General features: G+C 40.1%; 1 protein-coding gene across 11 annotated transcripts in view; it reads right to left on the bottom strand.

Moving 5' to 3' along the window:
* Positions 1-15686, bottom strand: part of LOC130910436 (transmembrane protein 196) — a 42430-nt gene that overhangs the window by 22089 nt on the left and 4655 nt on the right. Inside the window, exons 2-5 of one of the 11 annotated variants that reach the window (XM_057827739.1) lie at positions 14783-15236; positions 7961-8043; positions 7314-7454; positions 418-556 (exon numbers count right to left, since the gene is read on the bottom strand). The gene's annotated coding sequence lies outside the window, so the exon portion shown is untranslated. Of the gene's footprint in view, positions 1-413; positions 557-7313; positions 9043-14782; positions 15237-15686 lie in introns of those variants that run through there. The other 10 variants (XM_057827743.1, XM_057827747.1, XM_057827745.1 and 7 more) reach the window with 10 other exon arrangements.

Raw genomic sequence — 15686 nt, 5'->3', positions numbered from 1 at the left:
CTTTCACGGCGACCGTTCACACACATTGCAGACCGCTCAACCGGGGGTCCATTACAGCACAAATCAATGCGAATCCTTCCATTACAGTATGGTCACACGTCCTGAGGTCGTTTGTCAATGTAGGTGCTTGTTAGCCGTATATGTTAAAAGTCAAAGGTGGTGCCTAATGATGTTCTCTAGCATTCAATAGGACTGTTATTAAAAGCCAGAAAAGAAAGTATGGATTCTAAAAAAAAAAAAAAAAAAAGTTGCTTGAAAAAAATAGAATTGTGTCAGATTTTATGTTCTGTATTTCCTGTAGATCCGCATTTGAGTCACATCTGCTGTCTTGGCAGCAGCTCTGCCGAGTAAACAGAGTTCTTATAAAGTATTAAACACATCACAGCAGGAACCACTATCACGCACACACTCACGTACAGTTGAAGAGGGTTCCAGTGCAGAGTCAGTGGCCTCTAAGTTTCCTGTAGTCTCAGTGAAATTGGATCTGTGCTTCCATCCTTAGTGAGGAGCTTGTCCGTGAAAGCACCGTGTTGTCGTCCTCTTGTTTGGCTTCCATCTGTGAGGGAAATGAAACATCGTAGGCAAGTATGTAAATATGAGGAGATTCTGATGGTATTTTTTCTGCAAATTTGAGAAAACCAGACTAAATTGTGAAAATACAGCATGTCTTGACTATCAAATCCACAAGAGGGAGCCATTTTATAGTGTCAGTCCTAGAGCGCTCCCAGCAGTTTTTATATGTTCGTTCTCTCAATGGCTGCAATTGACAGTGATAGATGTCAAATTTATTTGAACTAGGATGGCAGGAATTGAACTATCGTGTTTTTCATCCATTGACGGTGATAGACGTCCAATCTGTTTTGACCTGGAGAGGCTTGTAGGAGGGTCTCCTCTCAATCAAAGTGGATTGGACGTGTATCATCATCAATCTCAGCCAATGATAATTTATCAAATAATAGAAAAGCTGTTAAAACAGTTGGAAGGTTGTTAATCTGTATCCTTAGATTCAGTGATAATATTAAATAAAATACAGTCATGTTAGAGTTAATGCTTTAACTCGAGATTAAATGTAACACTTTAACTACGTTTTTATATATTACATTCTACATATTCTGATATTTTCTAAGTGAATTTTGAGTAAACCCCCACCTCAGAAACTTCCACTTCATTTTTTTTCTATTTTAATTAGGGTTGTTCCGATTATGTTTTTTTTGCTCCCAATCGTTTTAGTTTGAGTATCTGCCGATCCCGATATTTCCCGATCCGATTGCTTCTTTTTGCTCCCGACTCAATTCCAATCATTCCCGATAATTTTGCCAGATCATATACATTTTGGCAATGCATTAAGAAAAAAATGAATAAAACTCGGACGAATATATACATTCAACATACAGTACATAAGTACTGTATTTGTTCATTATGACAATAAATCCTCAAGATGGCATTTACATTATTAACATTCTTTCTGTGAGAGGGATCCACGGATAGAAAGACTTGTGACTTTGTATATTGTGACTAAATATTGCCATCTAGTGTATTTGTTGAGCTTTCAGTAAATGATACTGCAGCCATTTAACTTCTGCCCAAATGCATGATGGGAAGTGCCACCATGACTGTGTGTAGTGCTACCAATGGATATATCTTCTCTGCGTTGGGGAATAACATAATGTGCTAAAAAAAAGATCAATTGCTACCTTGCATCCCCACATTGCCTCCCATGAAATTTCTAATCGTAGGGAGAGGGATTGTAAGGCTTAAGCCTATTAAAAAATGACTCCAAAGGCTGCCAAAATTCACTCTCCTCATTATACGCTGCCTTTTATCTCTCTAAATGGGTAAAACGGCGCCATTACAGATTGAGCACGACAATGCGTGAGTGGGTCGTGCAACACATGCATTAATTGCGTTAAATATTTAACGTGATACATTTTTTAAAAATTAATTACCGACGTTATTGGGATAAATTTGATAACCCTACCTTAAGCCTACTCTAAAGACTCTGGATGAGTGTAACATGTTATGTCTGTAACGTTAAATACAATTAGAAAACGATTTAATTAAAAAATATATATATATATTAAAAAAGGCATGGCCGATATTTTTTTGCCGATTCCGATACTTTGAAAGTGACGTTACCGGACCCGATCTATGCCGATCGATCGGGACATCTCTAATTTTAATGCATACACTGCATTACCCTCCCCACACAATCCATCACGGTACAGGGTAATGGCTGCCAGTCGGGTACCTGGCAGCCACAGTAAAAGGGTGGTAGGTGGGTCCCGCACTTTTTCTCTATGGCGTAGCTCCCGGGGCATGGCCTCCCCTCTGCCTGGGCTGCCGGCCCCGGGAGTGGGGGGAGGTCGGGGTTCCGATCTTGCGTTGCCCCGTGTCGGCTCCTTGGCATTGTCCTGCTTCCGCCTTTCCCGCTCTTCTCTGCCTGGGTATCCGTCCTGCGAACCGGCGCAGGTCGCTGGCCGGATGCCGGTGGCTGGATGTCGCCTGCTCCGGCGGGGCTCTGTCCGGCCCTGGCCTTAGTGGACCGTTGGGGGTCCCGCGATGTTCCGTGCTGGTTGGGGAGCTGCAGCTGTGGCTTGTGGGCCGGGTGGGCGGTCGGGGGTGGGCACGGGTGTTGGTGGTGCATCCCCTCTTCCCATCCCTGAAGGCCGGTTGATAGGGCCGCAAGTGGCCCGGGGAACACCCTGGATCCCGGGGGTCGACGATGGCCCCTGGACTGCGGGAGGTGGGATGGGCTGCGCTGGCTCAACTCCCACCCTCCTGGATTGGCTGGGGGGGTGGCCCTGGGGTTGCGCCCGCTCATCTGCGTGGCTATCCCATGTTTGATGGGATTTGCCCATGGCTGGATGTGATTGTGCATGCTTGGGTGGGGGACCCCGGTACCAGGATTAGCGATGGGGTGGCGTAGGGTTGGTTGCCAACAAGCTCACACTCACAAGGGACTCGCACGATTACTGGGTTCTAGTTCACAGGGCTGATTTGTGTACACTCCCCCCCTCCCAATCACTTATCTTTTTGACTCCCCCCTCTCTTTTCCTGGTTATCAAGCCCCCCACATGGTGTCAACCAGAAACACATCTACTGTAGCTGACGATAGCACCAACATATTCATAGTTAGTGTAGGCGTTCAATGTATTTCTTGTTGTTGTTTGCCTTTCTTCTGTCTCTCTCGCCTTCTTTTCTTCTGTTCCCCTATAACACCTTCCTGTTCGTTGCTTTGTCTTAATAAACGAGGTATGTTGAATGATCACAATGGGAGTATGTCATACTCCAATGTGAAACATTAAAACTGTTCAGACAAACCGGACACTCAGATTTCCATTCTTCGTGTCAAACAGCTGAACAGGACAGGTTAAAAAAAAAAATCACTATTTTGCATCGGATAATCACCCCCATGTTAAAGGGATTGGACATCTATCGCCGGGCAGCCAACAGATTAAAAATACTTGGGTTTAAGCAAATTTAGACAAATTCTGAATCCAAATCCTGTTCTCTTCTCTCATTTTCGTCCTTTGATGTCAAATACAAACATTTTCAGTCTACAGAAAAAACACTACTTTTGGCTAGCTTGCATCCAATCCATAAAGAAAGCTGGAAAAGACACCCCATTAACTACATACTACGTGCCATAAATCCACAGCAGCTGTGCGAAAAGCGAAAACGCATCGACTTTATTGCTATTTCCTCGCAACTGATAAAATATGTCATAAATACCTCAGGATGTTATTGCTCTTTAGTTCTGTATTAATACTCTTAAAACGTGTCCACTCGTCCCTCTAAAATTGTGATTTGTCACACCCTTGTTCCTCATTAACGCCATTGAAAGCCTAGTAAAAGAAATACCGCGTCCAATAGTTGAGTTATTATCCACTTAAAGACATCCCCTACCGTAACAATCACATTGTTTGCACAAGTGTTTTTCCATATTAAAACCACAAAATGGTGGATGCTCCCTCATCCGTCAAGTGTCAAGGTTAATACGCTAATGTCATACTTTATTATTTCACGTGTTCATGCGATGCTTTGTTAGATGGAGGTGAAAACTTGAAATGTACTCCGGTGGATGAGAAGAACAAAATTGAACGCTTTGTTTGTGGTTTAGTGGGTTAAAATACTGCTTTGGGCGCCCCCAAAAACATCCGCTCTGCGTACTTAACCAAGGAAAACCCCGCAATTGCTGTCGCGTCACTGCTGACGTTTTGTTTTCTACGGTGAAAGGCTTGCGGGCGAATACGTCCACGCATTTCAGTACCACAATGACTTTTTTTTTTTTTTAAGAAAGATTTGTTTGGACAAACTTTTAACCCAGAGGAAATTAGTTTTTGGGATGGAAATGATAGTGCATTCAGGAAAGAGAGCTTGTGAAACTAGAAAAGGCCATTTCTGGAGAAATTGCAATGGTAGCTTTGCTGAGATGGTATATTGGGTTCACTTCCTGTATATATTGGGTCATTTCCTGTTGATTTTGGGGCATATCAGAGTAACTTCCAGGGTTACTTGAGTTGGAAATCAGCTGAAGTGAATGGAAGTTTTTGTGCTATTGAAATGAATGGTGGGCGAATAGGGCCATTGGAAATGGGAAATTTTGGCCATTAGAAATGAATAGGTATGTTTTTGGCAAAATTGTACGTTTTTAGAAAAGACCGTATAGAACTTTTGTGCACCTTAGTGTCCTGAGTTTTGGATGTAGAAATGATGTGATTTGGACAAAAAATTGTAGAACAAGAAGTGTTTTGAAATTTCACTTTTTATTTTTAAAAAAATAAATAAATAAATAAAAACTTCTTTTTTTGGGGGGGGGGGGGGGGCAAATGGTCATTTTTAGGGTGTCAAACAAAAGAGCGCGCGTCGCACGTCAATTCCGGTTGTTTGGGTATGAACGGTGGCGGTGGGTCAAACTGTTTTGGCTAGGAAGAAACGCCATTGAAACAAAATAAAGAATATTATAGATGGTGTGATGTTGAATAGCTGTACACTTATATGTCAATCTTTGGCTGCCATTGATGGTGAGAGACATCTAATCTAATTTGACTGGAAGGGGCTGTCAGGAATCTATTTTTGTTCTTAATAATAAATTTTATATATTGTTATACTTATAAAAATCTAATTCAAATTGTTAAATAAACAACAATAAATCAAAAATATTTTATGTAAAACAATGGTTTGGATGTCTATTGCCGTCACTGTTAGTGAATAATGTTTTTTTTTTTTTTTTTTAAATATAATTTTTTAAATTTTACTCATAGAGAAAATATTTAATACAAAACATAGTGAATGAGATATTCAAAAATATTTTATTTTTTTTATCGTACTTTACTATACTTTATTCATATTTTTGCATTTAACCCCAAACATTTGAACACTAGTGTATATTGATATTTGTATAGTATATTAAAAATGAATGAGATATTTAAAAAAAGGAAAAATAATTTTTTATATCAAATTATGAATACAAATATATTTTGATTCCATTATATTAATTTTATATATTTTATATAAAATATATTTATATCAGTAATTATATTTGAAAAACTTAACATTTTGTATACAGTGGGGCAAATAAGTATTTAGTCAACCACCAATTGTGCGAGTTCTCCTACTTGAAAAGATTAGAGAGGCCTGTAATTGTCAACATGGGTAAACCTCAACCATGAGAGATAGAATTTGGAAAAAAAACAACAACAGATTTTTAAAGATTTTTTTTCCAAATTAGAGTGGAAATTAAGTATTTGATCAACTACAAACAAGCAAGATTTCTGGCTGTCAAAGAAGTCTAACTTCTTCTAACAAGGTCTAACGAGGCTCCACTCATTACCTGTATTAATGGCACCTGTTTTAACTCATTATCGGTATAAAAGACACCTGTCCACAACCTCAGTCAGTCACACTCCAAACTCCACTATGGCCAAGACCAAAGAGCTGTCGAAGGACACCAGAGACAAAATTGTAGACCTGCACCAGGCTGGGAAGACTGAATCTGATATAGGTAGAACACTTGGTGTAAAGAAATCAACTGTGGAAGCAATTATTAGAAAATGGAAGACATACAAAACGACTGATAATCTCCCTCGATCTGGGGCTCGCTCCATGCAAGATTTCACCCCTTGGTGTTAAAATGATAAGAACGGTGAGCAAAAATCCCAGAACCACACGGGGGGACCTGGTGAATGACCTACAGAGAGCTGGGACCACAGTAACAAAGTTTACTATCAGTAACACAATGCGCTGCCAGGGACTCAAATCCTGCACTGCCAGACGTGTCACCCTGCTGAAGAAAGTACACGTCCAGGCCCGTCTGCGGTTCGCTAGAGAGCATTTAGATGATCCAGAAGAGGACTGGGAGAATGTGTTATGGTCAGATGAAACCAAAATAGAACTTTTTGGTAGAAACACAGGTTCTCGTGTTTGGAGGAAAAAGAATACTGAATTGCATCCAAATAACACCATACCCACTGTGAAGAATGGGGGTGGAAACATCATGCTTTGGGGCTGTTTTTCAGCGAAGGGACCAGGACGACTGATCTGTGTAAAGGAAAGAATGAATGGGGCCATGTATCGAGAGATTTTAAGTGAAAATCACCTTCCATCAGCATGGGCATTGAAGATGAGACGTGGATGGGTCTTTCAGCATGACAATGATCCCAAACACACAGCCAGGGCAACAAATGAGTGGCTTCGTAAGAAGCATTTCAAGGTCTTGGAGTGGCCTAGCCAGTCTCTAGATCTCAACCCCATAGAAAATCTGTGGAGGGAGTTGAAAGTGTTGCCCAACGACAGCCCCAAAACATCACTGCTCTAGAGGAGATCTACATGGAGGAATGGGCCAAAATACCAGCAACAGTGTGTGAAAAGCTTGTGAAGAGTTACAGAAAATGTTTGGCCTCTGTTATTGCCAACAAAGGGTACATAACAAAGTATTGAGATGAACTTTTGGTATTGACCAAATACTTATTTTCCACCATGATTTGCAAATAAATTCTTTAAAAATTAAACAATGTGATTTTCTGTTTTTTTTCTCTCATGGTTGAGGTTTACCCATGTTGACAATTGCAGGCCTCTCTAATATTTTCAAGTGGGAGAACTTGCACAATTAGTGGTTGACTAAATACTTATTTGCCCCACTGTATTTAGTGAATGACATTTTTGAAAATTTCAAAATGTTTACAACGTATTTTCTATGTTCATTTCATTATATTAAAACAAATGATATAATTATCCCTTTATTCGTTTTTGAGTCATCTTAAGAACAATCTTGCTGTCTCCTCATTAGAAAAAAAGAATAAAAAAAAAACCACCTCATTGCCCTTTTCATGCCCACTTTGCTTCCTCAGGGAATCTTGGAGAGTCCCTGAGTTTCTCAGCCACATCCTGGGTGCCAGCTGCTGTGAGGTGTAATTCTGTCAAGGGCAAACAGTACTACCCGGCTCGGCGCCAACCTCAAACGGAGAAAGAAAGGGAAAGGTCACCGCTTTGTGGTCCTGGGGCCTAAATGTCTGTAATCACAGGGAAATCCACAGCACTAAGAAGGCAACATCACATCGAAAATTCTGTTGGTTTCTCTTTCACCCTCTCGTTCTTCTCCTCCTACCTTCCCGAAAGTGGTAAATAAGATAACTTACATAGTAGCAAGCTGACCTCAAGGACGCTCAGAACTGTCAACGACAACTATCAGGCAGTATCAGGCGAGATAAGCCAGAATTTACAGAGTATCGTTCATTTAGAAAAACATGAAATATTCTCTCTAAAGGTTTTTTTCATTACTTTGAGTGATAATACAAGCCTATAACTACAAAGGATGTGATGTAAATACTGCAGATTTATGTCTTACAGTAGACTCGAATTGAAATCAGCAAGTCCAGTAAGCAATGACATCACTTTTACAACTGCACGAGCATGTTTATTTGTCCAAGTATGGTCGATCCTGTGCGGCGCTCCCACTCACTATGCGTCATTCGGCACCATGTCATCATTCTGCATAGTAGGCTAGGAAAGATCCGTGTGGTTCCCAATTGTCCTTCCTTTGTCCTTATAAACAGACAAAAGTGGACTTTGGTTAGGGGCTTTTCTTGCTGGTTAAACATGTCATTCATTAAGTTTATTGCTGGTCACATGAAGATGAGAAGAAAATGTCCGAGTGGCTGTTTCACACGTCGGGAACACGCAAATCAGATCAAGTGAACAGCGAGAGTGTTGCTCATGTAATGAGATTAAAATGGCAAAGTTCTTTACATATTTGGAATATTTTTTTCATTGAACTGTGAAGGAAAAATGGTACCGTTTCTCGTAAGCACCGTCTAACTGTTTGCATTACTCGAACACACATAATATAATCAATCAGGGAATAGTATCATTTCTCATATTCACTGTAGGACTGCACTACGCTAACACACATAATGTAAAATAAATAGCACACCATAGTTTAAAGAAACAGAATAGATACACAACGCCATCTTATCACAGAAGCCCAAAACGTGTGCGCCACGAGCAAGATTGACACACCAACTCTGGCAATCAGTCCTCAAGGACAAAGACCAGCGCGCTTTGTCCTAAAACAAGTAGAACAAAGTTGATAGCAGGCGCTTGTGACGTCAAGACCAGCGTCGGTCGCTGTGGCAACCACATCCCATCCAGTCACGAACCTAAACAGCCCGAAACTGGCCATAGAGGGATGATCCCAAAGCAACGCCTGGACACACCTTCAGCCGGCCCACGGACTTAAAAAACACTGGACACTGAGATAAGACAGATTTTGCTGCTTGGAAACATGTAGCCTTGTTTTGGATCTAGAATTGTCCCTCCGTCGTCTGTTTTCGCCTTGTTTTTGACCATTGTCGACGAATAAATTGTGAACCTGCTTTCGGCGAGTCTTTTTCAAACTTTTGGAACATGGAGTCAGTACAAAGGGTTAATATCAGAGATGAACGCGCGAAGTTCCGCCTTCCCGGTTGGCGCGCGCGGAGGCAGCATCGGCAGAGCGGCACTTTGTTCAGCTGTCGCTGTTTCCGTGCGCCTTGGCCGGGGGGGGGGGGGGGGGGGGGGGGGTAGTTGCGAATTTCAACAACTGCCATGGCTGACATTGAATGATAATGTTTCAGTGTCATTGAGTTAGGATGCAAAATTTGAAAACATCTGAGGTGAGAGTTTATGAGAGTGACATGAGTGATGCTAAATTTAAATTTGGTCCACATTTTAATTCAACGCATTAAAATAGTACTTCTCAGATAGTGGAGCATGTACACCAGGGGGACGCAGAGTGATGCCGTGGGTTTCGAATGTGACCTCGGGGAACATACTTTTTTTGCCGTACTTGAGTAAAGTGTAATTGCACATCCACTCAGTGGGTGGCAGTGGCTCTCTCATTTTCAGAGTGTGTGCAGTATTTTTTTTAAACAAACAAGAGCACACATCAAAGCGCACTGGAGATATGAAGAGCTAAGACGAGGAAATATGACAGTGTGTTTGGCTTTGACTTTTAAAACAGTGGGAGACGATGAAAGACCAGTCTGTTTACTGTGTCTAAAATAGGCCTGAACGATATTGGGAAAATCTATTGTTGCGATTTTTTGGGGGTTTGCGATCTTATATTGTGATATTAAACATATATATATACAGTGGGGCAAATAAGTATTTAGTCAACCACTATTTGTGCAAGTTCTCCCACTTGAAAATATTACCGAGGCCTGTAATTGTCAACATGGGTAAACCTCAGCCATGAGAGACAGAATGTGGACAAAAAAAAAAACTGAAAATCACATTGTTTGGTTATTAAAGAATTTATTTGCAAATCATGGTGGAAAATAAGTATTTGGTCAATACCAAAAGTTCCTCTCAATACTTTGTGATGTAGCCTTTGTTGGCAATAACGGAGGACAAACATTTTCTGTAACTCTTCACAAGCTTTTCACACACTGTTGCTGGTATTTTGACCCATTCCTCCATGCAGATCTCCTCTAGAGCAGTGATGTTTTGGGGTGTCGTTGGGCAACACAAACTTTCAACTCCCTCCACAGATTTTCTATGGGGTTGAGATCTGGAGACTGGCTAGGCCACTCCAGGACCTTGAAATGCTTCTTACGAAGCCACTCCTTTGTTGCCCTGGCTGTGTGTTTGGGATCATTGTCATGCTGAAAGAGCCAGCCACGTCTCATCTTCAATGCCCTTGCTGATGGAAGGAGATTTTCACTCAAAATCTCTCAATACGTGGCCCCATTCATTCTTTCCTTTACACAGATCAGTCGTCCTGGTCCCTTTGCAGAAAAACAACCCCAAAGCATGATGTTTCCACCCCAATGCTTCACAGTGGGTATGGTGTTCTTCGGATGCAATTCAGTATTCTTTTTCCTCCAAACACGAGAACCTGTGTTTCTACCAAAAAGTTCTATTTTGGTTTCATCTGACCATAACACATTCTCCCAGTCCTATTCTGGATCATCCAAATGCTCTCTAGCGAACAACAGACGGGCCTGGACATGTACTGGCTTCAGCATGGGGGACACGTCTGGCAGTGCAGGATTTGAGTCCCTGGCGGCGCATTGTGTTACTGATAGCCTTTGTTACTGTGGTCCCAGCTCTCTGTAGCTCATTCACTAGGTCCCCCCGTGTGGTTCTGGGATTTTTGCTCACCGTTCTTGTTATCATTTTGACGCCACGGGGTGAGATCTTGCATGGAGCCCCAAATCAAGGGAGATTATCAGTGGTCTTGTATTTCTTCCATTTTCTAATAATTGCTCCCACAGTTGATTTCTTTACACCAAGCATTTTACCTATTGCAGATTCAGTCTTCCCAGCCTGGTGCAGGTCTACAATTTTGTCTCTGGTGTGCTCCAACAGCTCCTTGGTCTTGGCCATTGTGGAGTTTGGAGTGTGACTGACTGAGGTTGTGGACAAGTGTCTTTTGTACCGATAATGAGTTAAAACAGGTGCCATTAATACAGGTAATGAGTGGAGCCTCGTTAGACCTCATTAGAAGAAGTTGGACCTCTGACAGCCAGAAATCTTGCTTGTTTGTAGGTGACCAAATACTTATTTTCCACTCTAATTTGGAAATAAATTCTTTAAAAATCAAACAATGTGATTTTCTGTTTTTTTGTCCACATTTTGTCTCTCACGGTTGAGGTTTACCCATGTTGACAATTACAGGCCTCTCTAATCTTTTCAAGTAGGATAACTTGCACATTTAATGGTTGACTAAATACTTATTTGCCCCACTGTATCGTTCAGGTTTAGTCAAAAATGTTTCCAGCGGACAGCAGGAAGAGAAATCAATTAAGACGTCACTTAAAGACATTGGACCCCAATCACATTGATAAGCCGCTTGATTTTTTTTTTTTTTTTTCAGTGAAAACGTGCCGAATATTGCTAACTATCAGCCCACTTTGTCAGTGTTACATCAGTAAACCAGCAAGCACTGTTAGCATCATATAAGATGGCATACCAAGTAGCTCAGTGCAAAATAACCCCATACCATAGAAAAGTTGATACTGACTCCAGCAAAGATAAAAACTTTCCCTCTTTTCAATGACACTGTCGTATTTGTTTTTTTTATTTTTCGTATTTTGGTCAAATTGTTTGGCATATTGTTCTCATGAGTTAATGTTGCTAATAAATTTGAATTAATTAAATTGATTTTTCAGTACCAAATGGTCAAAAAAATGTACTTGTGTACCAGTGAGTATTTTTACAGTTTGGATGTGACTTTATTTATTTATTTATTTATTTTTAATTCAGGCAAATTGATGGGCTTTAAGTGTGTTCTGTTACAAACAAAACAATGTTAATAAAGTTGTACTTTATTGGAAGCTGATCTATTGTACCTTTTTTCCCTTAAATATAAAAAGGACACAATGTTACGCAGAGGTATACTTATAATACATTTATAGACAAAAGATAGTATTTAAGTAGCGGCAGAGAGTTGGGGGGGCACGAAACATTTACAGTACGTCTTCCAGGAGGAGGATGGCGTCACAGAAAATAATCGAGAAGCACTGCATTGAAACAAGTTCACAACATTAAAATCACTCAGGAATACTCAAAATAATTAAGTTAAGAATTTGAGTTATGTCTACTTAAAATTTTAAATTCGCATGACTATTAGGAAGTTTTATTTTCACTCTTATATATGTGAAAAGGCAATACATAAACCTTAACAACTTGAAGGAACATGAGGAATGTTAAGGAGGGGGGGAAGGAACAACAGGTGTAATCAGTAACAGAAAAGTCAAGCAAGGAAGTGAACAGCCATTGACAACTCAAACATTTAAGGAAAAGACCCTAAAACACCTGTTAGTCACATTAGCATGATCATTTGCATGAATACAGAGGTCAATCTGGAATTTTCACCCCCCCCCCCCCAAAAAAAGTACAGAAGCGACCTTAAAATATTGTTTTTAGAAAAAGAAAGGAACTTGCCTCACTGTCCATTTTGGGTTATGTAGGCTACAATGTGAACATTTGGTATACAAGTGTGGCCTACTCATAATGTGATGTCGACATACAGTATGTGGATTCCAGGTCTATAGAAGCCCGACAGGGGGGTAAAAAAATCTTCTGTATTGAGGTATGTATTGAGGTGAAAACCGACTTGGAGTCTTAACGTACACAAGCTAAGCAATGTATGAAAGTTGTAGGCTGTAGCCAATATATATGTGTTGCCCTCAAAGGAAATCTTATCCATGAATGAAGGTATCGTATTCTATCATATTCATTGCCCCCTTCCAACAGTAGTGCGGCACCTGCAGACAGTTTTTGGGTGAATACCAATAAAACTACGATTCACATCATTTTGTCAAGTATACGATAGCTTCACACAGTCACAGATAAAGTGTGCAAAATCTATATATCGGCTACAACCTTCAAGTAGCTTAATTTGTTTTGTTAGTTTGTTTAGTTCTTTTTCACTGGCTGAAACGGTTAGCAGCTGTTGCAAGCTTAAAAAAAAAATTCTGGAGCTCGGAGTTAAAGTTCTCACTTTATTTATTTTGTGGCAGAAATGGGCTTCCATCCAGGTCTCAATTTTAATCATATATATATATATATATATATATATATATATATATATATATATATATGCTGTCAAAATTATCGCGTTAACGGGCGTTAATTAATTTTTTAAATTAATCACGTTAAAATGTTTGACGCAATTAACGCAGATGCCCCGCTCAGACAGATTTAAATGACGGTACAGTGAAACGCTCATTTGTTAATTGTGTTTTATGGAGTTTTGCCGCCCTCTGCTGGCGCTTGGGTGCAACTGATTTTAAAGGCTTCAGCACCCATGAGCATTGTGTAAGTAATTCATGACATCAACAATGGCGGACTACCAGTTTATTTTTTGATTGAAAATTATACAAATTTCATTAAAACAAAAACATTAAGAGGGGTTTTAATATAAAATTTCTATAAATTGTACTAACATTTTTCTTTTAAGAACTACAAGTCTTTCTATCCATGGATCGCTTTAACAGAATGTTAATAATGCTAATGCCATCTTGTTGATTTATTGTTATAATAAACAAATACAGTCCTTATGTACTGTATGTTGAATGTATATATCCATCTTGTGTCTTATCTTTCCATTCCAACAATAATTTACAGAAAAATATGGCATATTTTATAGATGGTTTGAATTGCGATTAATTGCGATTAATTACGATTAATTTTTAAGCTGTAATTAACTCAATTAAAAATTTTAATCGTTTGAAAGCCCTAATATATGTGATCCCTCGACTTTCCCTCCTGCTCTTTGTCTTGGTCAGGCAGTCTACCTGAGTTGCTTATTAAAGTTAATGATGATTGACAGACGTTTAATGTTTGATCTTGCCAGAGATGCCTGGCCCTGGAAGCCGAAACTTCAAAGTGCCGCATGTGTCAATCATCGTTTAACTTGTTAAACTGTTGCTGTGGCAACTCATTGTGTCTAAGTGAGCAGCTTGAGCGGATTTGAGTGGACTCATTCATTGAAGCATTTGATAAAACCATTTTTCTACTTTATTCTTGCTTAAAAAATAATTCGGTGGGACAGTAACATGTTTAAAACTTATAATTACATATGAAGTGCTTAATAACCATTTTTTAAAATGTATATACAGTATACATTTTTAAATTATTTTAATTATTATTATTATTTTATTTTTTTATTAAACATATCTTATATGTACTGTACCTCTTTCCAATGCTAAATTTGAATAAATACATTGAACTCGCACACACAAAAAAATTGGGGGGTGGGCACTACTTTGCGGTTTTTAACTTATCGCTGCGGGTTCTGGTCCCCATTAAGAGCAAAAAACAAGGGATCACTGTGTATATAAAATCATTAATCATTTTTTTATATGAATAAATCAATAAAACATTAACCAAAACAAATTGATAAAAACAGAAATACGCTTTGGTTATGACGCCCAATAACACTTGAATGTTGATTAAAAAAATTGAAAATGAATATGCATTTTAAATATAGAGAATTGAAGTTTTTGTATAGTGAAGCTATTTTTAAGTAGAACAAATTAAAATGTTAAAAATACTTTTACATTTTAATTGATTGGACGTCCAGCCCCGTCAATGGCAGTCACAGAGTTAAATGAGTGCCCTATTGACGGTTCAGGCGCTAATGCCGAGCTGCAAACTGCCAGATTAGCGGTCATGGGCATCACTAAATTCCAATGCTGAATTCCTCGCAATTGTGCATTGACACTTTCCCCTGTATACTCTATAGGATCTATACTCCTCCAAAATTCCCTGAGTTCATTCATCCACGCTATTTTACCTGTGGAATCCTCCGAACACCGTCAATAATTTTCCCTCTGACCTCTGACCCTTGGCTTTGTCCTCCCATCGGCGTATCGAGCTAGCGCTTGAAAGGAGCGTGGGAGGTTGCAGAGGAAAATCAGTGAGCGGATTCAACTTTGATGGTGTGTGCATGACTAGAGAATGATGAGAGCAGAACAGCGTGAGGGAAAGCTTAGCCGACTGCTAACACAAACAAACCTAAGTGGAGGCAGGAAGGATTGAGCGAAGCGTGTTTAGTGTCATCGTTACGACGAGGATCTACCTCCAACATACTGACGTTGACCAGTATTGACAAGGCAGGGCTGTGTTTACACAAGAGTCCATTATCAAGTCAGCGGTGTGGACAACAAATCCATATTTTTGACCAACCTCGTTCTGGGAGAGCAAACACGAGCCGGCTGGTGAAGACGTTTATGAGACGGGCTTGGAATCTAGAACCAGAGAGAGGCACGGTGTGCGTTTCATCATTACCATAATTGAGAGTGACGGGGGGGGGTTGTAAGAACTGTAGCACCCTCACCCACAAATTCCTGTTTGACAATTATGCAAATAAATGAATGAGGACATAGTTGGCCCGGTTGAACAGCAGATTAGGTCAAACAAATCAGATAAGGGTTACGCGTGAGAGTATTGATCGGAACTGTTGGCGCGCCATCAATCAAAGTTTGGGCAGCGCGCCAATCACAACATGACTGTTTTATCCACCAAAGATGGCCAACTCGGGATTGTGTCCTTTGTGGGTGTGCAGCTGCTAGTCTCCTGCTTATTTAGGACATTTTTGGCTCCCGCTAGCTAGCGAAGGTTACTCCATGTCATTGGAATCCGCGCACAATAGACGCTCCTCCTACTACTTTAGCAGCGACGTGTCAACCGCTTCACAA

Source organism: Corythoichthys intestinalis, chromosome 22 (assembly GCF_030265065.1).
Source record: "Corythoichthys intestinalis isolate RoL2023-P3 chromosome 22, ASM3026506v1, whole genome shotgun sequence".
Taxonomy (NCBI): domain Eukaryota; kingdom Metazoa; phylum Chordata; class Actinopteri; order Syngnathiformes; family Syngnathidae; genus Corythoichthys; species Corythoichthys intestinalis.
The sequence above is the reverse complement of the archived record's forward strand: the minus strand, read 5'-3'. Positions and strand labels throughout refer to the sequence as shown.